Raw genomic sequence first — 25,548 nt, 5'->3', positions numbered from 1 at the left:
TACACCATATTATACAGATGGATATTATACAGTTAATATTCGTCCGAAAATGTTTACAACAAAACACAAAAAATATTGTGCATGAGCGTCCTCTACTGTGAGATAATGGTAATGTAATATCTGGCTTGTTGAATTAACTGATCACAGTTTCGGTGAATATTTTTTATTACAAATTACATCTTAGTTTTTAAAACATTTTAAAGGACTGTAGAAAGTGTGCACATCAAATTTGATTCATTTTCGGCTGCTGTGAATGGTTACTTTTGAACTTTGTCAATGCATTATAATCTCAAATCACACAGCTGCACTCATAACTAAAAATAACCTGTAGGGAACGTTCTGGGAACGTTCTCTTTAGGTTATAAAATGAACTCAAAAAATAACCTACAAACCTGGGAACGTTCTGCAGGGAACGTTCTGGGAACGTTCTCTTTAGGTTATAAAATGAACTCAAAAAATAACCTACAGGGAACGTTCTGGGAACGTTCTCCTTAGGTTGTAAAATTATCCCAAAAAAAGAACCTGCAGGGAACGTTCCCAGAACGTTCTCTTTAGGTTATAAAAATAAAACCAAACAATAACCAACAGGGAACGTTCTGGGAACGTTCTCTTTAGGTTATAAAATGAACCCAAAAAATAACCTACAGGGAACGTTCTGGGAACGTTCTCCTTAGGTTGTAAAATGATCCCAAAAAAAGAAACTGCAGGGAACGTTCTGGGAACGTTCTCTTTAGGTTAAAAAAAAGGGAACCAATAGAGAACGTTCTCAGAACGTTCTTATTTGGTTCCCCAAAAAAATAACCAAACGGGAACCATATGGGAACGTTAGGGGAACGTTCTGTGTTTACTGGGTAGCCGTTTTAACAGTCGTCAGAACTACAAATTTATTTGATCCCAAAGGAGTTAGATCGGCGGAATTATTGGCTTCATTCAGAAAGGACCACACCACTGGCAGCCAAACAGCAATGCACAACATTAATAACTGCTGGGACTGTAATTTACGTAACTTTATAACTAGAACACTTTTGTAATAAAATGTTGTGAATTCTCTATGTTGTTGTTTCAGCGTGTTGTTGTGGGAAGAGGGCGTCTACTGGAGTTAAACATTGATTACATAACTTGTTCAAACTTCACTTGTGCATTCGCGTCATTTTGTTCAGATAAAACTTGTAATATTAATTTAATGAAGTATAAATATCTGATGAAGGATGTGTTTCGTTGAGGTAAATAACCCACAGAGCTGAAAGTAAGGCAAAACATTAATATGATTGGGACTGTCTTCTTATAAATTATATTATAATCGTATATACTTGTAACATAATGTTGTGAATTATTTAGGCTTATTTGCTGTGTTTCGGAGTTCCATGACGTTACTTCAGGTTCATATATGCGTGATTTTGTGCAAATACTAGTTGTAGTATTATTTTCATTTTGTATAAATATCTGAATTATTTTATATGGGATGTGTTCCGTTGAGTTAATTAACTTTCAGTTTATGTGTTTTTATTCTCTTCAACTTCAGCGTGCGCAGCTCAAACAGCAACGATTAAGTCATTAACCCTTTGAGCGGTACGGTCCCACATATGGGATTTTTATTCCTGTGCCCCTGGGCGTACGGTACCACATATGGGATTTCGAACGTTCAGCGACGTCACATAACTGCCAGATTCAAACTGTGCTTTCGCGCTCTGGCTGCGAGACGGACGCGCGCAGCTCTTGTCATATATCACAGCTATGCAGCGTTTTCAGCCACATAATGTTTCTTTTAAGGTTTCAGACATTTAAATATGCATAATCACCATTAAAACAATACATTAAGAGTTTTATAAAATACACATTGATGTCCGACATCAGTGGAAGCAGCAATAACAAATATAATTTGCCGACATTTATTCATATCAGACGCACATAATGGGCCTAAGTAACTATAAAGTTTACTCTATTATTCTTCCAGTTCACCAGCCACTTACTTGCATATATTTCGGGAGAAATTGATGAATTCACCTGCTGTAAATCCGACTGACAGGACTCTGTGAACTGCAGGGCAAACTAAGATGGCGGCGCCCATCTCGCATTATAGATCAAGATAAAGATCATTTATAAAGGTTTTAAAACGACAAAGCACACTCACTTACACATATTTGAGAATCGGAATATCATATAGTTGATGACATGGTAAGCAATTTTGCGAATATTTTAAATATAAAAGGAAAAACTAAATAATAGATCCATCTGTCATACAGTGTTATTGTTGCTGCGTTCAGCGCTCGTGACACGCAAGACGCGTCGCCATGGAAACATTAAAGGCAAACGTTCTAAAATAACGGTCGCCTTAAAAAAACTCACTCTGGGGGGACAGTTAGAATATTTTAAACTCACGATCGAAAGGGTTAAAATGTTTACAGTAATATTAAAACTTTCATGTTTTTTAAAAAAAAAAATGAATGCATTATATTTAATAACTAGCTCTTATATTGTTCTCGTATTATATTCAGCAACACATGGTTTGATTAATAAGGATCATGAACAATAACAGATTTTTTTCTCAAATCATCTCATTTTTGATAACAGTAGCCTATTATTTGAGCTGCACGCGCTGAATGAACACTCGTAAAATGAAGCACTTTGCTAGAAGGTTAACTCAAAGGAACACATCCTATATAGGGTAATTCATATATATTTATACAAGATAGACATAAAATGACAACTTATATTTGCACAAAATCATGCACGCATCATGTACTTAAACTAATGTGGTCAGCTCGTGTCGTGAATTTGTTCATCCTGTAATAACACGCCGAAACACAGCAACTAGAATTCACAATATTTTAATACAATATTATATACAATTATAATGTTATGTAAATTACAGTCCCAGCAGTTATTAATGTTGTGCATTGCTGTTTGGCCTTTCTGAATGAAGCCAATAATTCCGCCGATCTAACTTTAACTTTGGAATCAAATAAATTTGTAGTTCTGACGACTGTTGAAACGGCTAACAGCACCACATATCCCAGACATATTGTAAATTTGTTGTGAACCTTCTGAGAGTGTTTCGTTGGCCTTCCTCTGGTAGTTGTAGCTGCTGTCACCATAGACTTAAACAGAGCGCGCAGCTGAGACCGGACACAAATATGGCAGCGATAGAATACAGTGACGTCACATGAAACCCATGGATTAGAATGATTTCTGAAGGATCATGTGACACTGAAGACTGGAATAATGATGCTGAAAATTCAACTTTGATCACAGGAATAACTTACTTTTAAAAATAGATTAAAATAGAAAACAGTTAATAGTAAAACTATTTTAGAATATTAAAGTAAAACTACTTCACAATATTATTATTTTACTGTATTTTTTCATCAAATGCTGCCTTGGTAAGTAGAACAGACTGCTTTCAAAAGTAAAAATGCAACTTCTAACAATGTAATTCAACCTTTCAGCTGCCAGAGGAGGATGATGATGGCAGTGGTGACCAAGGTGACAGTGCAGCTCAGGATGAAGAAGAGGAGGAACATGTAAGTTAAACATGCTTTCCTCATACCTTTCTAACAAACAATAAACCTGACTACAATAACTACTATAATATATATTTTTTTACTTCCAGTTTGTAAAAATCCAAAGTGAATATATAGAGACCATCCTCCTATCCTTGCCTCAGAAGAACCTGAGAAAGACCCTCTTCCTCTTCTCTCACAGCTCTCCATCATCTACCTCTACAACACTGTTGGCAAGAGTGTTATACACAGCTGAGGACACGGTAATGAGAGATCTCAAATTCTTCCTGAGAAAGTCTGCATGTTCATTTTCTTGAACAAAAACTGTACATGTATTTTTGGGTGGGCCAAACTATTATATGAAGAAATGCTAAAAATCTTTATATTGTTCTTTATACATATCTTACTCTTTATGAATGTCATCTTCTGGATTTTTTTAGCTTTTGAGAAGCTCAAGGACTGTATATCTTTGGTAATTGTGATATTGTCTGGCAGTAAAGCAGTATTAAAGCACATTACCTCAGTATATTTGTAGCAGCTGCCTCATACAGGACACTTAGGAAATGGTTTAATATATTTTTTGCAAATGAAGTAATAAAATATCTGCTGAATCTTTTTCATATCTTTGTCATTTTTGTGCCAAATTATGGATAGTAGTAATCATAAGAGTATCTATAAATATAATTGATAAAATCATTATTTAACTATACCCATCTAATGATAAAACAACTTTGTCAATTAAAAGAATAAAACATATTAATCACTGGTTACATTTATTTATTGATTGTATTGTTTGATCTATGAATGTGTTCAATTTATGAATTCATGTGTTAACACTTTACATGGTTAAAACATGGTTACATGGTAATATTCAAATGTATTGGCTTAGTAATTGTACAAAGTAACAATGCTGATGATTTCATGGATGCAGTGTGTTTCTAGCCATTTTCTATCAGAATTTAATGAGGGCTTCTATTGGTTTCCACTACATATTTTGATCTGCAAATGTATTAACCAAAGCAATACAATTCCCTATAACAATTAGAATTTATAAGATTTTATAGCAGAGAATGAAGTGTTTATCAGTTCTGCATTGATTTCAAGGTTATGGACGGTGCACATTTCCATTCCCCGGAGTAAAGGTGAGAAGCATTTTTTAAGATAAAGGTCGAGGTGGTATTTTGGTCTTTAGGGCGTACCTGTCACGTTCCAGCAACGTACCACTAAAACGTCGCCACAACGAATATGGGAATCACAAAGTTACGTCGCTGGAACGTTATTCGGGACGTCGTTGCAACTAATATGAGCCGATCCAGTTACGTTTTCACAACGTGCCAGTTTGGTCGTTGAGACGTTACTGTCACGTTCCAGCGACGTACCGCTATAACGTCGCCACGACGAATATGGGAATCACAAAGTTGTGTCGCTGGAACGTTATTCGGGACGTCGTTGCAACTAATATGAGCCGATCCAGTTACGTTTTTACAACGTGCCCGTTTGGTTGTTGAGACTGTCACGTTCCAGCGACGTACCGCCATAACGTCGCCACGACGAATATGGGAAACACACTGGCTGCGTCCGAAACCGAAACTTCTCTATTTAGTAGGGGAGAAGCAGTAGGCGAGCGAATAAGTATGTCAGAAGCAAAAAGAGTAGGCGAAAATTACCTAGGTGACGTAATAATTCTCGCGAGATTCGGCCGTGCGCCTACTTAAAGTGCGTCCGAAACCGCCTACTTACCTACTATATAATAGGGGGAAAGCAGTAGGCGAGCGAATAAGTATGTCAGAAACCAAGTAATCATAAATAAGTAGTCGAGAAGTTCCCGGATGGCCTACTGCTTCCGCCCAGATTCTGAAGTGTTCCTCGATGGATACTTTTCTATCCCAGGAGGCCACGGGAGAGGATACGTCATATCAAACACGGAGGAGAAGAGCGGCGCGGATGCTGTCAAATGTGAGTATTGAAAACAAAAAAACGGTTCTTGTGTTAAAGTCACATTTGTTGAACTACTGTAGAGTAAACTGCTGAATGTGTAAAGATGCTAGACAGTATAGTTGTGATTTTACAGTAAAAATGTTTTATTTTGTATAGAGCTCTAGTAAACACATAACTTAATTCTCCGAAGAGGATACATCTTAAAGATGCTTACTAAATGTTTATTTAACATCTGACAGGAAAATATTTAGAATATATAAAGTATTATGACTTATGCATGATGGATTATGTTCCATGAGTGATGTGTATGTGCTATTATGTAGAATTCACTGTTGTCAAAACTGTTTACATTACATGAATGCAAGTAATGTAAATAAACAAATGTACACTTAACTAGACAGACATAAGTTATCTATTTTATTTGTCCGTTAGTACTTTTAATAAAACAAGGAACATTTGTGTTGGATAAAAAGTGAGTTAAAACAAATCTTCAACTACCTCAAAATTTAAGGATTTGTAGATTTGAGCACATGAATCTCAGTGGAAACTTGAATCTTGTCTGATGTTACAGGGACAGAAATTAATACAAAGTCTATTTAAATCTTAAGTTGTAGTTTATTTTAATTATTGTAATTTCAAACAGAGTTATTACAGTACTTTTCTGATTCTTGATGTCAGTGCATTTGTTGCAGAGCTTTGTGTTGGAGCAGGACCTACAAGGAAAGATGACAGTGGCATTTGTGAAAAAAAAAAAAAAAAAAAGGAAAACCTGAAACAAAAATATAAAGATCATTTTGTTACTTCTAATACAGAAATCAAAGAACATTGTACTGGTAAAATGACTGCTTTTGTATTATGATTGTGTATTTTTGTAGGATGTGAAATGTCCTCAGACGGGTGTGAGCACTGAGGATGGAGAGCCACACTCCATCACTCCTCCTGCCCTTACTGCCTCATCTGACCTGATGTTGATGTGATTTCTTCATCCTCAGTGAGCCAAGAGCCAGCGAGAGCATCTAGACAAAGACCAAACAGTGAGGATGTGATTTTGGTCAAGTTTGTTCTGTTGGTTTCAGTTCATACACTGAAGCTTCACAAGCATCATCAAATAATGTCATGAAGCTTCTGGAAGTCAGGCTCCATTGACTGATATTGTAGAAACTAGCCTGACAAACTTGATCAAAATCAACTTTTGTGTTCATAAAAAAAAAAAAAAAAAAAAAAAAAAAGGAACACAGGGATTGAACTGCGTGAAGTCAAGTGAATAATGACTGAATTTATTTGTTTGGGTGAACTAACCCTTTATGCCCCCAAATAGCGTTTGTGCTCGAAACACTAACAAAAAAGGATTTAAAAAAAAATCTAATTTACATTTGGCAGATGCTGTTATCTAAAGTGACTAACAGTGCTCTTATTACAGGGATGATCCCGCTGGAGTAACCTGGAGTAAAGCGTCTTGATCAAGGACACACTGGAGGAGACGCTGCAGAGATCAAACCAGCAAACCTTCTGCTGACCAGCTCAGCGGTTTAGACCACTACACCACAAAAGTAATGAAGCTACAAAAGAAATCATCATGTAATTGTAAAAATATGAAATGAAGTATGGCAAGAAACTGAATGCTGACATGAATGAAGTGTAAAAAGTTTTAATCTGTTTATTCAGTCATGCTGATGGAGAGCACATGAATGTTTGCAGCAGACACAGCAGAGCCAGATTGTCCCGCACATCTTCTCCCACTCCTGCTTCAAGCTTGTGGGGTTCAGAGGATCATCATCATGGTCTTCCTCATCCTCTGGATCAACGATGTCCCCAGCAGTGAGGGACATGATGGATGAAGGTGTTCATCAGCTGCTTCATCAGAATAAAGCTGCAGAATTGGCACAGCTGTGTGAGATGGCAGCAGGACTGTAAATACCTGATTGTTAGATCAATAAATTTGAATAAAGCTTTGTTTCATGTGTTGTTGACTTGTACATGCATTTCTTTAATTATTGTCATTATTACTTTTATTAATTCTTTACTTATTAATTATGCTATTATCAGTAAATGTATATATTTTATTACTTCATGCTTTCATTGACTGTAAATGGAGATGTATTCACATCAGCTGTATTTGTCTAGTGTGTGTTCATGCACAGCTGTCATATAACAAAACATTACATTTTGCTTGTTTTACTAAAGAAGTAATATGAAAAGTAATGTAATTAAGTTTTGGTTTATGGTTAATGTTGGGGTGTGCTAGCAAAGCAATTCATTCTGAGGCAATATTAATTTCAAGTAGATTTTACCATTCTAGACTTTTTTAACAGGGGTGGCCTTAGTGGAGCACTGATTAATTCAAGGGTGGCATCATAAAATCATGCATCGAACACCATACTCATAAATTGAAGGACAAAGGCCGTACTCTTACATCAAATTTCTTTTTATTTGAATAAAATCAAATATAAATAAACATCTCAAACATAAAAATACACCTTCAAGACTTGGCACAATGCACAACAAAGAACATATTATTTACAATTAATTACACAAAATTAAAGCTTAATCAAAGGCCACATCTGACCTGTGAGCTAAACTATTACTATTTATAAAGTTTAAACGATATAGACTACTCTTTCATGTCATTACTTCATTGGTGATGTGCAAGTCGAATTCAGTGCCTGTCACTTTAAGGCCCTGACGGCCGTGAGGTTTGCTTGATTCTCACGGTTTAAGCTAAATTGTTGTTGTGCATTGTGCATAAGGATATGTGGATGAAATGAATTATGTTTTCCATGTCATTTGTTAAAATAAATGCTCTAAAGCCTAACAACTCGAAGAAAATCTGTCTTGGATTACAGGAGATACTGTAAGTGTCTTGTAATGATAATTTCTATGATTTTGGCGAGCACAAATAACTATCTCCAGATGTAAATGGTTGCATATCCTATTACTCAAATTCAACTAAACCCACCAGTAGGCTAGACCTTAATTTCACAGCATGTTAGACTTCGGTAACTTACTGAAGGTAGGGGCGAGCTATGGCGTGTTTAATTTGGTTAAAATATAATGTAGGCTACGTTTTTTTTGCACAAAATTGCGTCTGCTAATCTGCTAATGATAAATCTTTAAATGCTTTTTACAAAAGTAGCCTACAGTTAACAGTTAATGACCTAGCAAATGTCGACTGAGTAGAATAGGCAGGTAACTTACAGTAGATAAATTAGCCCACATGACGTGATTCAACAGACGTGATACTGGGATGTGTGTGCGATTAGATATCAAGGCAGATGTGATAGGTAAATAGATATCTTTGCGTGCTAGCACAAGTAGTAGTGCTGTAAACTCACATGCTAAAAAACAATAAGCCATGTATCGTTGGTTAGCTTATATCAAACAATTGCTACTTACATTTCTGAGTTCTGGTGTCTGACTGTCCAAGCTCCCGCGCTGATTTAAAGGCAGCAAAGTGCGTCAACAAAGGTTCCGCCTTTGACCACGTTAATGGCCAATCGTAGAGTAGGATTTTGGGGTGGCACCTGGGGTGGCCAATCGAATCTCAGGGGTGGCGTGGGCCACCCCAAGCCACCCCTCTGGCTCCGCCCCTGGATTTTACTTACATTTTTTGAGTATAAAATCAACAGTCTTCTTCAAAGGTGAGATCTTTGAGCAGCTGCTGATGTCTTCTTTGGCTTCAGACATTGCTAACACTGAGGAAAACTGCACTAGGTAGGGTTGTGGAGTTACTGGTGCTGTGAGGTGTTAGTGCACCTGTCACTCATCTTTATTTTATTGCAGGACCTATATTAACATACAAGATCAGGGAAAATACCAGTTGTATCTTTAACAATGAACAATAAAAATTAAAAAAAAAAAACATAAAAATGTGTTTGTATACATCATCGTTTGAAATTATATACACACATAGAGCATGATGACAAGGTTAAAGGAGCTGTATGTAGGATTGTGGCCTAAACTGGTACTGCAATCACTATAAAAATACTGTAGAGCGGTGTATCCCCTCCCCCTACCCCCTGACTCAAGGTTGCCAGATGAGCTGCAGGATTCAGCAGAAACGTAGGCTGATTCAATGAGCTTCCAATGGCAAGTGACGAACAGACGTACACAGTAAGTTTTTTTTTCTGTTAATTCTGTTTATGCTTCATGAGAGATATTTTGATAAGTAATTATGTATTTAAAAAATGTACTAATTGTCATTAGTTAAATATAATCGTAAAGATTTATGCTCGTATGTGACAGTATAATCGTAAAGATGTATGCTCGTATGTGACAGTATAATCGTAAAGATTTATGCTCGTACGTGACAGATAGAACGGTAACTGTTAGTCTAACTTGTAACGTTATTTATCTGTCATTAATGTAAATACAAGCACAAGCCTATGTCACTATGTGTAACCAATATCAAAGATACAGCTATTCATTTAGCTGATGCTATAAGTGAAAGTGGCCAGCTGTATTTTTTTACTTACCCTGCAGCACACGTCCATAACGCTAAAATATGTGATGTGAAAGATTACATGACATTCTATTATTTTTGGCTGTAGAACTTGCAAGAAAAACAAGTACAAAACAAGTACAAAGCTACAAAACGTTCCAAATGGCCCAAATTTTTCACATCATAGGCTACACTGTGCTTTTCATTAGTGTTATGGACATTAGAAAAAGTTATTTTTCCTTGGAATTGCACCTACTGTAGTGCTTCCAAACCATCACTAACATAGTACATATAATGTTTTGAACATATAAATACAATTACAATTAAAAAAAAATCTGAGAAAAAAAAAGGATAATAGTAAAACAAAACAAAAATAAACAACAAAATATAAATTCCTTATTTTTCAATACGAAAAAAAAAATCGATTTACAAGTACTAAAGTTTTTGTCATAAGTAGGCTAACAAATAACCAAAACATTTGCCACAGCAATTATAACGCGGGACAAATTCAATATCACCAATGGCTATCACAGGGTTGTTTTCAGTTCCATCAGAAAATATTGTTAGAGTAACTAAATTACATTAGCAATGGTCATACAGGTCAACTTGCAGCATGTGTAACTTAGTCCACGATATACGTGAAGAACAAATGACGAATCATTTTTACTGAGGTAACATTAGGCTACTGTCTCAATTACGTTTCAAATTGCCATAATGGGCGTGCTACTGTTGTTTTCCTCAGCGTCTCAGCATAATGACAGAGTATACGTCCATGTGAGCTAACGTTATGTTACTTTGCACAAACATGCATAACTTTGTTCGACTGTCATGAATATATGAAATGTCCATTGACATCAAGTAACGTTACAAGTTAGCCAAGCATAGATGAATCTTACCTGTCCAGGAGAAAATTAGCAACGTTGGCGTCTGTGTTCAAATTCTTCTCCGTTTTCAGCCGTCTCCATCTTTCAAAAGCATCTCCAATACAAATTCTGGTTTTATTTCGGACTTTGTCGAATTTCTGAATTATAACGAGGTCTTTTTGATTTAGTAACATTAGACATTTTTATCCGACTGGAGTTAGGGTAGGTTACAGCAAAGCTGGCAACACGGATCCCGAAACACTACTGACTTCGTGATTGGTAGATAGGTGGAGGGAGGCGCGTCAGGCCAAAACACAAAATGACAACATCAACATCAGTTGAGGGCTGCAAGTCCACTTTTTAAATGACAATATCCTGGCCAAACTACTTTTTTCAGTGATATAAGTATTTGAAATGAACATGATTTCTTAATGTCTAGTGACACATCAGGGCCATTTTATGATTAATTGAAATAGATTTCTTACATACAGCTCCTTTAAATATTTTGAATACATCATAATGCATAAAAGTATTTATTTTATTTATTTTTGTAAGCCTGAGGGATGAAACTAATTCAACAAGAAAAAGGGGAAAATGTTTGATTTATGCTGGTGGATGGCCATTTATTGCAAGAAATTAATAACATATTCACACGAATTTGGGTATTTGTAACAAAAAATAAACTCACATTATAAAAATATAAGAACTTTAAATTAACCCAAACTATATATGTTGTAGCCTACTACAATTACAAAATTACTGGCAGCTGTTTCTTCAACAAGACCACAAAATAAGCAGTTTATCAATATCAAGATATTAACAGATAGAAGAATTAAACCTGTCACTCATATCTTTTAAGTTGTTTCACTTGTGATAACGTCGTAGGTCACATGATAACGTCAACATGGCGGATTATTTTCGGATCTCGCCAGTGCCCAAGGAAGTCGACCGGAAGTTGAAGTCGGCCGCGTGCCGCCATCTTGTAGCAGAACTTCACTTGCGTTAGCATCCCATTGACTCCCATTCATTTTGGCGTCACTTTGACAGCGAATAACTTTACATCTGAGGCGTTTAAAGACTCCATTTGTCCATTATTTATTTCTAAAGATACACGACAATGTATAAAGGGCTCCATTACCTTCTATGTTACATTATGGCCCCGTAGAAACAGTTTTTGTAAAAATAGGCTAACGATTGCGTCATAACCACTCGACTCTCTGTCGCACAGTAGAGAAATTACCGTACAGACAGGAGGAGAAGCTCGCAGGCAATAGTATGCATTAACTTAATATGGTGTACTCCCAGCTAACCAAAATACGTGACTGTTACGTAACTGCAACGTAATTTGGTGACCAAACTTTCGTCGTGGCGACGTAACTAGTTACGTTGTGGCAACCGGAAAAGTGAAATTCCCGGATACGTTGCCACAACGTAACTTTGTGACGTTGCCAGTTAGTAACTGCGACGTCGTGGCAACGTTGTGTATCAATAGTTGTGTGCTGGTAATCAGTTGGTAATTTTTATATTTATTTGTTTTTCTATGGGCGGACATGCAGTAGTTTAACCTAATTTATGTCCTCATTTGCCCAAACTAATTTAAAGGCTATTCCAACAGCTGTGAATGATGAATGCAGACCTCAAAATGAATTAAATTCATTTATTGTGAAAAACACACAGAACATGATCAAAACTCTAAATAAAAATAATAAAATACACTCAAACTATAAATAAAAACATATAGCCTACAGCGAAACATAAAATAAAAGCATTCAAGACGTTTTGCACTCAGTATTATTAAAAACATATGCTATGCTAGCGTAACATTTTGCTAACATATATTTCAGATGATCAAGGAAAGATACCATATAATCACAGAGGTAAAAATATTAACAAAAGTACTTAGTAGACTGTGGGTAATGTTACTTAACCAATCTGACGCAGTTGTTGAACTTTATTGCTATAAAACTGACGAGAAACACGGAGAAACGTTGACGCTGTCCTCTCCAGCAGCTTGAATGTTTTCCCGGTTGCCATGGCAACTCTAACGGCCACCAGCACTAACGTAAACATAACAATAAAAAAAGGTTTTGTGTCTTTCCAAAGTTAACTTTATACATTTTTATAAAAGCCATTTATTCGTTGTCACCTCGGAAAAATAAATTCTTCTCTCAGAAAAATTAACTTCACTCACTTGTCAACATACTATGGGCGCGCGCGCACTCCATTTGTGGAGGCGTGCGCTGTATGTCACGTCACTATATAAAAAGCAGTCATCCATATTCTGACTTAAGGGACATTTCAGTTTTGTGTCTGACGTTTAATTACACATTTTAAATGGCAAATTCTGTTAATAATAACATATAAAGAAGGTGTAAATGATGGTGGTAATGAAATTACCAGCACATGACGTTGCTGTTACGTTGCCAGTAAGTCATGGAATGACCATTATATTACCAATAGAGTACGTATCTGCAATGTCCTTGGTTTTCTTATAACGTTAGGAGATCGTACTGACGACGTTGTGATATGGTAATTTGATGGTAATAATATTACGGGTATACAACGTTGTAGTTACGTTACTGGTAAGTCATGGAATGACCATTATATTACGAATAGAGTACGTATCTGGAACGTCCTTGGTAATCTTATAACGTTAGGAGAACGTACTGACGACGTTGTGATATGGTAATTTGATGGTAATAATATTACGGGCATAGAACGTTGTAGTTACGTTACTAGTAAGTCATGGAATGACCATTATATTACGAATAGAGTACGTATCTGGAACGTCCTTGGTAATCTTATAACGTTAGGAGATCGTACTGACGACGTTGTGAGATGGTAATCTGAAGGTAATGAAATTACTGGCATGCGACGTCGCAGTTACGTTGTCAGTTAGTAAGTCATTAAATTACCAAAAAGTACGAATACATTACGTAACTGTTACGTCGTGTGTTAGCTGGGCTGGCGTTACATTTTAAAATACTATACAAAATAATTAATCAGAATACTTACTCCTGCTCACTCACGCCAAAGAACTCCCCGCTCAAGCTCGCCGTCTCTGCAAGATTAACGATGGCAGTTTGCACGCACAGCTACTAGAAGATTTACATCTGTCAGACAGGTTGCTGACGTCATCAAGCTTAGTTTGAGTCTGCGCGTCAGAAACGGAAGTGCTAAAAATCGCTAAAAATGGGCTTCACTTCTCTCAATTGAGTTCCAATGGGGTCGCTGTGTCCATTTCTTTTACTGTCTATGGATCTCGCATACTCAACGAGATTTGGCTGTTAAGTACCTACTCTTTTGGCGCTCGTTAAGTAAGTACTTATTGAAATTAAGTACCTACTCATTGAGTAGGCGGTTTCGGACGCAGCCAAAGTTACGTCCCTAGAATGTCGCTGCGACTAATATGAGCCGATCCAGTTACGTTTTTACAACGTGCCAGTTTGGTCGTTGAGACGTACTCCTCACGTTACAGAGACGTACCACTATAACGTCGCCACGACGAATATGGGAATCAAAAAGTTACGTCCCTAGAACGTTATTTGGTACGTCGCTACAATGAATATGGTCCGGTCCAGTTACGTCGTCACAACTTAACTGTGTTAGCTGGGAAAACACTAGGCTTGTTTGAGATGAGCAAATTCTGCGCAGAACCGATCACCGCGAGATGCATGCCGGTTAGAAATGTGTCCGAGGGTGGGCCGCCTTGCTCTGATGTCATGCCGACGTGTGTCAAAAACCTCTCGCGAGTGCGAGGCGGATGTGTATGGCGGCATTTTAATGCCATTAATGACCGAGCGCACAATTGATGCTTGCGCGCGCAGTAAATCACTTCCGCGAGAGGATAACAGATCTGCACGCGAGGAAACGGGAGCCCGCAAGCTCATTTTAAACCCGCGCGCGCGCATGACATCTCCTCTGCGCGCAGATCAAGCCCTCGCGTGTTCGGACAAGATTCGCAGCACGCGCGTCATCATTCCCCACACTCGCGCTCAATCTTCTATTTCGCTCGCGCGAACACTTTTGATTTTTGTCAGTCGTGGGGCGGGACTTTACTTATTTCAGTGTAAGCTCAAATGTCATTGGTCAATTCAGTTTTTCCAGAAGTCTGTTTTGATTGGACGCCTGTTGTAAAATGATTAGACATGGCTTGGACCAGATGAAAAAAATACTGTAGTAATTTATAGTAAATACTATAGTGTTTTTGAACCATAGTATAGTATAGTACTTTTATTTGCTGTGATAATTCTATAGTTGTTGAGGGTAATATAAACAAATTACCCAAATACTATAGTTTTCTACAACTATAGGGTATATTACTACAATATACACTAGAGTTTACTGTAGTAAAAACTAAAGTAGCCTATACAGTATTTATTACAGTTTATCAGTTCATCATAGTTAATACACTGTATACTGAAGCATTCATTAACAAAGTGTTGTAAATAGTATAATGTATACAGTATACTACACTTTAGTATGGTCCAAAACACTATAGTATTTACTAGTATTATGCAAGTGAGTTAAACTTTATTTATTGACTGATTGATTGCATTATTATTATTATATGTCCTTATTAGATACTATATTAACTTGATTTATTATTTTTATGGAGCTGTAGCTGCTGGGGAAAAATGAGAACACATAGTAGTTCACCGCTACATTATCATTATACTTCCACTAAACAGTATCTGTTTACCCATGATAGTATACAAAAACAACAACAAAAAAACGAAATATGTCTTAGATATAAAGATTTCTAAATTGGGTTTCGGGGGGTATGATCATTCATACTGTGTACTGTATCTTAACTTTAACTGCAACCTTTCAACAGAGTGAAATGCTGAAACCATTTTATACTGTATTTAATGGAAAATATATTAACCTGATAATATATTAAACTGACAAAGAATGATAACAAAAAGCTTACACAACAACTCTTGCTGATATGAACAAGTGATGTATCTTTCATCCAAAGCCACATGAAGCAATTCTGGATTTAGAATCATAGTTACAACTATTTAATTGACACTTTTGACATTTCTGTAGTTCTCAGAACTGATATAATTTTGGCTGGGTAAACATAGGCCTACTGTTTAGTGGAAGTATAGTGGTAATGTAGCGGTGAACTACAGCAAATATAATATGTGTTCTCTTATTTCCCCAGCAGCTACAGCTCCATAAAAATAATAATAAATCAAGTTAATGTATATGGTAGGCCATATTATAATAATAATGCAATAAATCAGTTAATAAATAAAGTTTAACTCACTTGCATCTGGTCCATTGAAGAAGCCATGTCTAATCGTTTTACAACAGACGTCCAATCAAAACAGACTTCTGGAAAAACTGAATTGACCAATGACATTTGAGCTTACACTGAAATAAGTAAAGTCCCGCCCCACGACTGACAAAAATCAAAAGTGTTCGCGCGGGTATGGCAAGCCGTTTTAACATTTAATAGCTAGACTGGATATGCGTTGCGGATATCTGCATTTCAGTTTTGCCTCGTCGAAAAGAGCATTTCGGATGTCCGCAACTACGTTCTTCCTATCCGTAATTGTCATTTCAGATATCCACAAAGACATTCTTCCTAGGACAAATGACGTCACTTTTGCCATTCATTTGTATGGGGTTTATCATTACAGATATCTACAATTCAGTTGCAGATATCCACTATGTGAATTACGGATATCTGTAACTGGATTGTAGATATCTGTAATTCCAGTTTGAGATATCTACAGTTTGATTCTGACTAGTCACAACTCCAGTTCAAGATATCTTTAATTCAACTCAATTCAAGATATCTACATGTTCCTTTTCAGATATCTCAAATTAAGTTTTGACTAGGCGAAATGACGTTGTAGATATCTGTAACCGGAGTTACGACTAGTCAAAATGACGTTGTAGATATCTCGAACTGGAGTTAGGGATAGTCATAATTTAACTGTAGATATATGGCAAGCCGTTTTAACATTTAAAAGTTAAGTTCGACTATCCGGAATTAACGTTGTAGATATCACCAACGTCTTTCTGACTAGTCGTAATTACATTTTGGATAGTCGGAACTGTCATTCGAGATATCCGTAACGTAATTGTGACTAGTCGAAACGACAGATAGAGATATCTGCAATGCAGTTTTGACTAGGCAAAACTGAATTACAGATATCTAAAATGACGTCATTGAAAACGACATTCAACTCGTCACACATCTTAAATGACAATTGCAGATATCCGTAATTCAGTTTTGCCTAGGCAGAATGAAGGTTAAAGATATCTCAAACGTCATTATGACTAGTGATTATGGCATGGTGCCAATCAGTGCTAATTACCAGTTAACGGGTGCGATTTGAATGATTAGAACAACAACACGCTCTGCTCCCGCCTAAAAGTGCCGGCCTGATTTGCATAAAGATATCTGCAACGTCATTTCGCCTAGTCAAAACTCTAATTCGAGATATCTGCAATTACATTTTGACTAGGCGGAACGAAAGTTACAGATATCTCAAATTTCAGATATCTCTAATCAAAATTCATTTCAAGATATCCATAACTTGATAATAGATATCTACAGTTAAATTATGACTATCCCTAACTCCAGTTCGAGATATCTACAACGTCATTTTGACTAGTCGTAACTCCGGTTACAGATATCTACAACGTCATTTCGCCTAGTCAAAACTTAATTTGAGATATCTGAAAAGGAACATGTAGATATCTTGAATTGAGTTGAATTAAATATATCTTGAACTGGAGTTGTGACTAGTCAGAATCAAATTGTAGATATCTCAAACTGGAATTACAGATATCTACAATCCAGTTACAGATATCCGTAATTCACATAGTGGATATCTGCAACTGAATTGTAGATATCTGTAATGATAAACCCCATACAAATGAATGGCAAAAGTGACGTCATTTGTCCTAGGAAGAATGTCTTTGTGGATATCTGAAATGACAATTACGGATAGGAAGAACGTAGTTGCGGACATCCGAAATGCTCTTTTCGACGAGGCAAAACTGAAATGCAGATATCCGCAACGCATATCCAGTCTAGCTGTTAAATGTTAAAACGGCTTGCCATAGTAGATATCTATTATCAAGTTATGGATATCTTGAAATGAATTTTGATTAGAGATATCTGAAATTTGAGATATCTGTAACTTTCGTTCCGCCTAGTCAAAATGTAATTGCAGATATCTCGAATTAGAGTTTTGACTAGGCGAAATGACGTTGCAGATATCTTTATGCAAATCAGGCCGGCACTTTTAGGCGGGAGCAGAGCGTGTTGTTGTTCTAATCATTCAAATCGCACCCGTTAACTGGTAATTAGCACTGATTGGCACCATGCCATAATCACTAATCATAATGACGTTTGAGATATCTTTAACCTTCATTCTGCCTAGGCAAAACTGAATTACGGATATCTGCAATTGTCATTTAAGATGTGTGACGAGTTGAATGTCGTTTTCAATGACGTCATTTTAGATATCTGTAATTCAGTTTTGCCTAGTCAAAACTGCATTGCAGATATCTCTATCTGTCGTTTCGACTAGTCACAATTACGTTACGGATATCTCGAATGACAGTTCCGACTATCCAAAATGTAATTACGACTAGTCAGAAAGACGTTGGTGATATCTACAACGTTAATTCCGGATAGTCGAACTTAACTTTTAAATGTTAAAACGGCTTGCCATACGCGCGAGCGAAATAGAAGATTGAGCGCGAGTGTGGGGAATGATGACGCGCGTGCTGCGAATCTTGTCCGAGCACACGCGAGGGCTTGATCTGCGCGCAGAGGAGATGTCATGCGCGCGCGCGGGTTTAAAATGAGCTTGCGGGCTCCCGTTTCCTCGCGTGCAGATCTGTTATCCTCTCGCGGAAGTGATTTACTGCGCGCGCAAGCATCAATTGTGCGCTCGGTCATTAATGGCATTAAAATGCCGCCATAGATGTGTCGGATTCTGCAGTCGAGTGCAGTTGCTCTCCACCGACTGCGCTGACCAAAAGCACGATGGGAAACGACTTGCTGACGACACAGCTTTATGCTTATTGGTTTAAACAACCGTGATGTATTGATCTGATTTAAAATGTTTGATTTTAAAACTCTAATATCATGTTTTTATGTGTAAAAATAATGTGTGAATATTCCCAAACTCTCTGACACAGTGATCTCTCTATGGGTTATGCGAACGTTGTCATTTATAAAAAATATAAAAAACATGTCTATAATTAAAGTAAAAATGATTGATACACACGTTTCGATTGGAAATAAATAACAAGTAGGCTACTTTGGGTGTATTGTTCATTGTGTTTATTTTCATATAAAAGCAACAGAACTTAAATTACATCCAGTTTATCAGCAACACAGCGCACGAATGTGAATCCCGCGATATCCGCCTTTGATCTGGTAGGTTCTGATCCACTACGAGAACAGAGAACTGTTCGTCTTGCCTGCACTTTTTTCACTCCTCCCCTAACTGCAGCCGCCTACTCTCGGCTGAACTTCAGGCGAGGCTAGGCGCATCTCAAACAAGCCTACTTATACATAAATTGATCACTTAGAAATCAAAACTCAGGTTTGAGAAAGAAAGAATATGCATACAAGCTACACTATTGTTTCATAGTAGCTTCAGTAACAAATTCAAAACAAATTCTGCTGCAAAGCGGCTCTAACAAGCCAATATAGTGTCAATATTCAGCTGATGACTTCAGTGTTGATTCAGTTCAGTTGATTTCATTTCAACTGTAAAATTCCTCAGTTGTGCATATTTGTGTGTTTATACTCAAAAACAACATTTTTGGAAGAGTTAAAATTTCTAAGAGCCATGATGATTTCAGCTGTTGACTTTTGTAACGGAGAAAGAACGCAGGACAACTTAAAAGGGCATGACAAATCATGACATAAAGCTGACATCACACACAAAACGTACCAATAGGCTTGTTTGAGATGCGCCTAGCCTCGCCTAAAATTCAGCCGAGAGTAGGCGGCTGCAGTGAGAGGAGGAGTGGAAAAAGTGCAGGCAAGACGGACAGTTCTCTGTTCTCGTAGTGGATCCTACGAGATCAAAGGCGGATATCGCGGGATTCACACTCGTGCGCTGTGTTGCTGATTTAAATGCTAATTTAAGTTCTGTTGCTTTTATATGAAAATAAACATAATGACAGACACCCAATGTACTTGTTATTTATTTCCATTCGAAAGGCATGTGTATCAATCCTTTTTATTTTAATTACAGACATGATTTTATGTATTTTTATAAATATGACAACAATCACATAACCCATAGAGAGATCGCAGTGTGAGAGTGTTTGGGAGTAATCACACATAATTTATACACATAAAATCATGATATTAGAGTATTAAAATCAAACATTTTAAAAGAGACCAATACATCACGGTTGTTTAAACCAATGAGCATTAAGCTGTGTCGTCATCAAGTCGTTTCCCATCGTGCTTTTGGTCAGCGCAGTCGGTGGAGAGTAACTGCGCTCGACTATGGCGGGCCGTTTTAACATTTAACAGCTAGACTGGATATGTGTTGCAGATATCTGTATTTCAGTTTTGCCTCGTCGAAAAGAACATTTCGGATGTCCGCAACTACATTCTTCCTATCCGTAATTGTCATTTCAGATATCCACAAAGACATTCTTCCTAGGACAAATGACGTCACTTTTGCCATTCATTTGTATGGGGTTTATCATTACAGATATCTACAATTCAGTTGCAGATATCCACTATGTGAATTACGGATATCTGTAACTGAATTGTAGATATCTGTAATTCCAGTTTGAGATATCTACAATTTGATTCTGACTAGTCACAACTCCAGTTCAAGATATCTTTAATTCAACTCAATTCAAGATATCTACATGTTCCTTTTCAGATATCTCAAATTAAGTTTTGACTAGGCGAAATGACGCTGTAGATATCTGTAACCGGAGTTACTGTAGTGTATTGGCTAAAAATATGGGAATAGTGAGGTTGCTTTAAGAGGGCGGAAGACTGGGATGGGCGTTCCTAGTTTTCCCCAGGGGAGGAAGTTGGTGTTTTTGTTAGACTGTTTAAGTGCTGGCTGAAGATGTATGTTCTGTTCTGCGTTACATCAATTCAGTAAAGTTCTCAAGATTACGACAGCCTCTTGATGTCATTCAAATATACTACACTGGCGACGAGCGGATTCGAACTGACTGTGTGCAGATAAGTCGATGATGAAGCTCTGAAGTGAACGAAATACACTTGTCTAACTTTGCTGCAATCATGGCTATGCTCGGCCGTATCGAAGAGTTTGATGAATGCTCGAGTAATTCTTTTGAAGAATATATAGAAAGACTGGAATGTTTTTTCCATGCAAATGACATTGAGGACGACGCAAAGAAACGTTCTGTGCTGCTTAGTGTGTGTGGTGCAAAAACATATTCCACATTACGTTCAGTGCTCGCCCCAACACAGCCTTCTACTGTGGCTTATGCAAACATTGTAGCTGCGTTGAAACGTCATTACAGTCCAGCGCCATCAGAGATAGTTCATCGTTTCCATTTTCACAATTGTAAGCAGAAACCTAATCAAAGCATTCCTAACTACATTGCTGAGCTTCGACGTCTCTCTGTGCACTGCGCTTTTGGAGATCAGTTAGATGCCATGCTGCGTGATAGGCTTGTGTGTGGAGTTATGGATGAGGCGCTACAACGACGCCTATTGGCTGAAACCACGCTCACATTTAAAGAGGCAGAGGAAAAGGCACTAGCCGCCGAGACTGCATTGTTAAATGCTCGTCTACTTCGTCAGCAACAACATGAATCACTGCCTCAAGATGATGTTCATTATGCAGCACACAAAGTTGCAGCTACAAGTGAATATAAAAAACGTGATAAATCATGCTACAGGTGTGGCGGCCAGCACATCCCACAAGCCTGTAAGTTTTCCACTGCTGTATGCCATTATTGCAAAAAAAGAGGACACATTGCTCGGGTGTGTTTAACAAAGACTAGACACAGTAGTGACAAGGATTCAGCAGGTAGCACAGCAGAACAACATACAAACATTATAACTCACGACCCACAGAATGAGTACTCTGTTTACAGTGCCACTTCCAAATCAAAACTAGGAGGGCAGAAGCCATATTTGGCCACGGTAATACTGAACAAGCAAGCACACACAATGGAAGTAGATTCAGGAGCAGCATGCTCCTTGATTAGTGAGCATACTTATCACTCGCTGTGGCCTTCTCAACCCCCTGAAATGCATGCAGACAATGGAGTTCTAAAGCAGTGGTCACAAGCAACTTTAGAAGTGAAAGGAAAAATATTTGTGGAAGTAATGTTCAAAGCAACACAAAAAACACTGCCTTTATTTGTCATAAGGGGCCAGGGCCCTAGTCTGCTGGGACGGGACTGGTTTGATGCCCTTGGAATATCGATTGAAGGAGTGCACAGAGTACAGCTTCAGTCCATAGAAGAAATACTGGCTGAATATTCTGAGGTATTCCAGGACATTGGGGTTTGCCGGACGCCCCCAATCTCAATTGACATTGATTCCACAGTTACACCACGTTTCTTCAAAGCCCGACCAGTTCCTTTCGCTTTACGGCCACAGCTTGATGAGGAGCTAGATAAATTGGTGGCTCAAGGAATTTTTGAACCTGTGCGGCATGCAAAGTGGGCCACACCCATAGCGGCCGTAGCAAAAAAAGATGGGGGCTTGAGGATTTGCGGTGATTATCGTTGTACTGTCAATACGGCTGTTAAGCCTGATGTGTACCCCATACCCACAGCGTCTGAACTGTTCTCAAAACTAGCAGGAGGAGTAGTATTTACTAAACTTGATTTGAAACAAGCTTATCAGCAGCTTCCATTGGATGACCAGTCAGCCGACTTACTGACTATTAACACTCACCGCGGACTTTTCCGGGCTCGGCGATTGCAGTTTGGAGAGTTATGGACACCCTGCTCGCAGGAATCCCAGGTGTCCAGCCATACCTGGATGACATCCTAATTTCGGGCAAAACCATGGAGGAACACAACACACGGCTAAGGGCTGTACTGAAGTGCTTTGCTGAAGCTGGTTTGCGACTAAAAAAAGAGAAAAGCATTTTTGCCGCTAACCAAGTGGAGTTTTTGGGGTTTTGTGTGAATAAGGATGGCATCAGACCAACCTGTGAAAAAGTGGAAGCTATCCAAAAGGCCCCGCCTCCACGGAACAAGACAGAGCTCCAGGCATTTTTGGGGCTTCTTAATTTTTACAGTTGTTTTCTTCCTAACAAGGCCACTGTCTTGGAGCCCCTGCATCGCCTCCTTGACCAGTCCGCTACTTGGCAGTGGGGAGCAAAGCATGAGACAGCATATGTTCAGGCAAAACAGTTGCTTCAAACGGATAAAGTGCTGACGCATTACGATGAAAAGAAACCCCTGGCAGTAGTTTGCGATGCTTCGCCCTATGGGCTTGGGGCTTTATTGTTTCACTTGGAGAATGATGGTCAGGAAAAGCCCATTTGCTTCGCCTCTAGAACAATGACCACCACTGAGCGGAATTATGCCCAGATTGATAAGGAAGCATTGGCAGTTGTTTTCGCTGTCAGAAAGTTTCACCAGTACCTAGCAGGTCGCCACTTCGTGATTTTTACGGACCACAAGCCCCTGCTTGGACTCTTGCACCATTCCAAGCCAATGCCTGCCATCCTTTCACCACGGATGCTACGTTGGAGTTTGATCATTGGGGCTTATGACTATGAGCTGTGTTACAGACCTGGCAAACAAATGGGCAACGCGGATGCCCTGAGTCGCTTACCTCTGCCTGCATCTGACGCTGTTACTCCACCACTGTTGGAAGTATTGCTACTGGAAATGGTGCCAGATGCACCTATGCATGCTGAAAGGATTTCTAACCTTACACTTAAGGACCCTATCATGTCACGTGTACTACGCTGGGTACTACATGGGTGGCCAGCTGACATACCAGATAGCCGGTTCAGACCATTTAATTCACGCCGCCATGAACTCTCCGCGCATAAGAACTGTGTGCTTTGGGGAAGCCGTGTGGTTGTTCCCAGCTCGGCACGGAGAGAAGTACTGGCTATGCTGCATGACGCACATCCGGGCATCGTACACATGAAGGGACTGGCAAGGAGTTATGTGTGGTGGCCAGGCATGGACGGAGACATAGAGGAAACTGTCAAAGCATGCGAAGCCTGTCAGATGTCACGTCATGCACCCACTAAGGCAAAAGTACACCCATGGGAGTGGACAACGAAAAGATGGTCCCGGCTACATATTGACTTTGCTGGCCCTTTCCAAGGCAAGGTATTCCTTATAGTGGTTGATGCGCACAGCAAGTGGCTGGAGGTGTCTCTGATGAGTTCTATGTCATCATCGGCAGTTATTAACACACTGAGACTGCTTTTTGCAACGCATGGGTTACCCGATGTCATAGTTTCAGATAATGGGGCTGCTTTCACATCCACAGAATTCCAAGAGTTTGCAGACCGCAATGGTATTCGTCACGTCACTACAGCACCTTATCACCCAAGCTCAAATGGGCAAGCTGAACGCATGGTACAGACAACCAAAGAGGCCCTGTCTCGCATCACCCAAGGCGAGTGGCAGACCCGACTTGCTCGTTTCTTGCTATCACAGCACGTCACACCCAATTCATCAACTGGAAAAAGTCCCGCTGAGTTGCTTATGAATCGGCGACTGACAACTGCCCTGGATCGTTTACATCCTGACCATGGAGGTGATATGCTCCGCAAACAGGAGCTGAGTGCTGAAAAATGTCCTGGCACTGTAAGAGAGTTTAAACCACATGACTTGGTGTACCTGAGAAGTTACACCAGGGATGCTAAGTGGATCCCTGGGGTCATCATTGAGGTCACAGGCCCCTTGTCATACAAGGTCAGGACCAGTGATGGGCAAGTGCACAGAAGGCACGTTGATCAACTGCTGGACAGGGTGGCACCCTCACTGGGCCCATCAAGGTCCAAGCCAGATGGCTACACTGGCTCTCTACCAAAGACCTCAGAGGTGGAAATGCCTGAGTTACAGTTGCCCGCAATAGAAATGGAAAACCCTGGTGAAGAAATTGCTGGGGCTGAGACCATGTCAGAATTCCCTCCTTCTAGGAGGTACCCCGTGAGAGAGCATCGTCCCCAAGAAGGTTTTCAGATTTTGTGGACTGGGGGAAAGAGGTGTAGTGTATTGGCTAAAAATATGGGAATAGTGAGGTTGCTTTAAGAGGGCGGAAGACTGGGATGGGCGTTCCTAGTTTTCCCCAGGGGAGGAAGTTGGTGTTTTTGTTAGACTGTTTAAGTGCTGGCTGAAGATGTATGTTCTGTTCTGCGTTACATCAATTCAGTAAAGTTCTCAAGATTACGACAGCCTCTTGATGTCATTCAAATATACTACAGTTACGACTAGTCAAAATGGCGTTGTAGATATCTCAAACTGGAGTTAGGGATAGTCATAATTTAATTGTAGATATCTATTATCAAGTTATGGATATCTTGAAATGAATTTTGATTAGAGATATCTGAAATTTGAGATATCTGTAACTTTCGTTCCGCCTAGTCAAAATGTAATTGCAGATATCTCGAATTAGAGTTTTGACTAGGCGAAATGACGTTGCAGATATCTTTATGCAAATTAGGCCGGCACTTTTAGGCGGGAGCAGAGCGTGTTGTTGTTCTACACTGTTAAAAAATTACTGTAAATTTTACAGTAAAATACTGGCAGCAGGGTTGCCAGCCAGTTACTGTAATTTTTACAGTAGTGTTGCTGTAATTTAATTTACAGAATTTTACTGTAATCG

General features: G+C 38.7%; 3 long non-coding RNA genes and 1 pseudogene across 7 annotated transcripts; 3 read left to right on the top strand and 1 right to left on the bottom strand.

The window, feature by feature from the left end:
• The first annotated feature begins 3,241 nt into the window (after positions 1-3,241).
• Positions 3,242-4,026, top strand: LOC125265150. The gene is made up of 2 exons (XR_007184215.1): positions 3,242-3,521; positions 3,611-4,026. It is a non-coding gene; the product is annotated as an uncharacterized LOC125265150 (long non-coding RNA).
• Positions 4,027-4,377: 351 nt separating this feature from the next.
• LOC125265139 lies at positions 4,378-7,403 on the top strand. 5 transcript variants are annotated; one of them, XR_007184211.1, is made up of 4 exons: positions 4,378-5,456; positions 6,314-6,429; positions 6,859-6,988; positions 7,104-7,403. It is a non-coding gene; the product is annotated as an uncharacterized LOC125265139 (long non-coding RNA). The 5 variants fall into 5 exon arrangements; XR_007184214.1 differs by having other exon boundaries at positions 6,314-6,472; XR_007184213.1 differs by having other exon boundaries at positions 6,131-6,429.
• On the bottom strand, positions 7,173-11,256 carry LOC125265155. The gene is made up of 3 exons (XR_007184216.1): positions 10,773-11,256; positions 8,832-9,221; positions 7,173-7,308 (listed from the first exon to the last, which is right to left on the bottom strand). It is a non-coding gene; the product is annotated as an uncharacterized LOC125265155 (long non-coding RNA).
• A 9,044-nt stretch (positions 11,257-20,300) lies between these two features.
• Positions 20,301-24,974, top strand: LOC125255738 (annotated as a pseudogene).
• The last annotated feature ends 574 nt before the right edge of the window (positions 24,975-25,548 follow it).

This window comes from Megalobrama amblycephala, linkage group LG1 (genome assembly GCF_018812025.1).
Source record: "Megalobrama amblycephala isolate DHTTF-2021 linkage group LG1, ASM1881202v1, whole genome shotgun sequence".
Lineage (NCBI taxonomy): Eukaryota > Metazoa > Chordata > Actinopteri > Cypriniformes > Xenocyprididae > Megalobrama > Megalobrama amblycephala.
The sequence above is the reverse complement of the archived record's forward strand: the minus strand, read 5'-3'. Positions and strand labels throughout refer to the sequence as shown.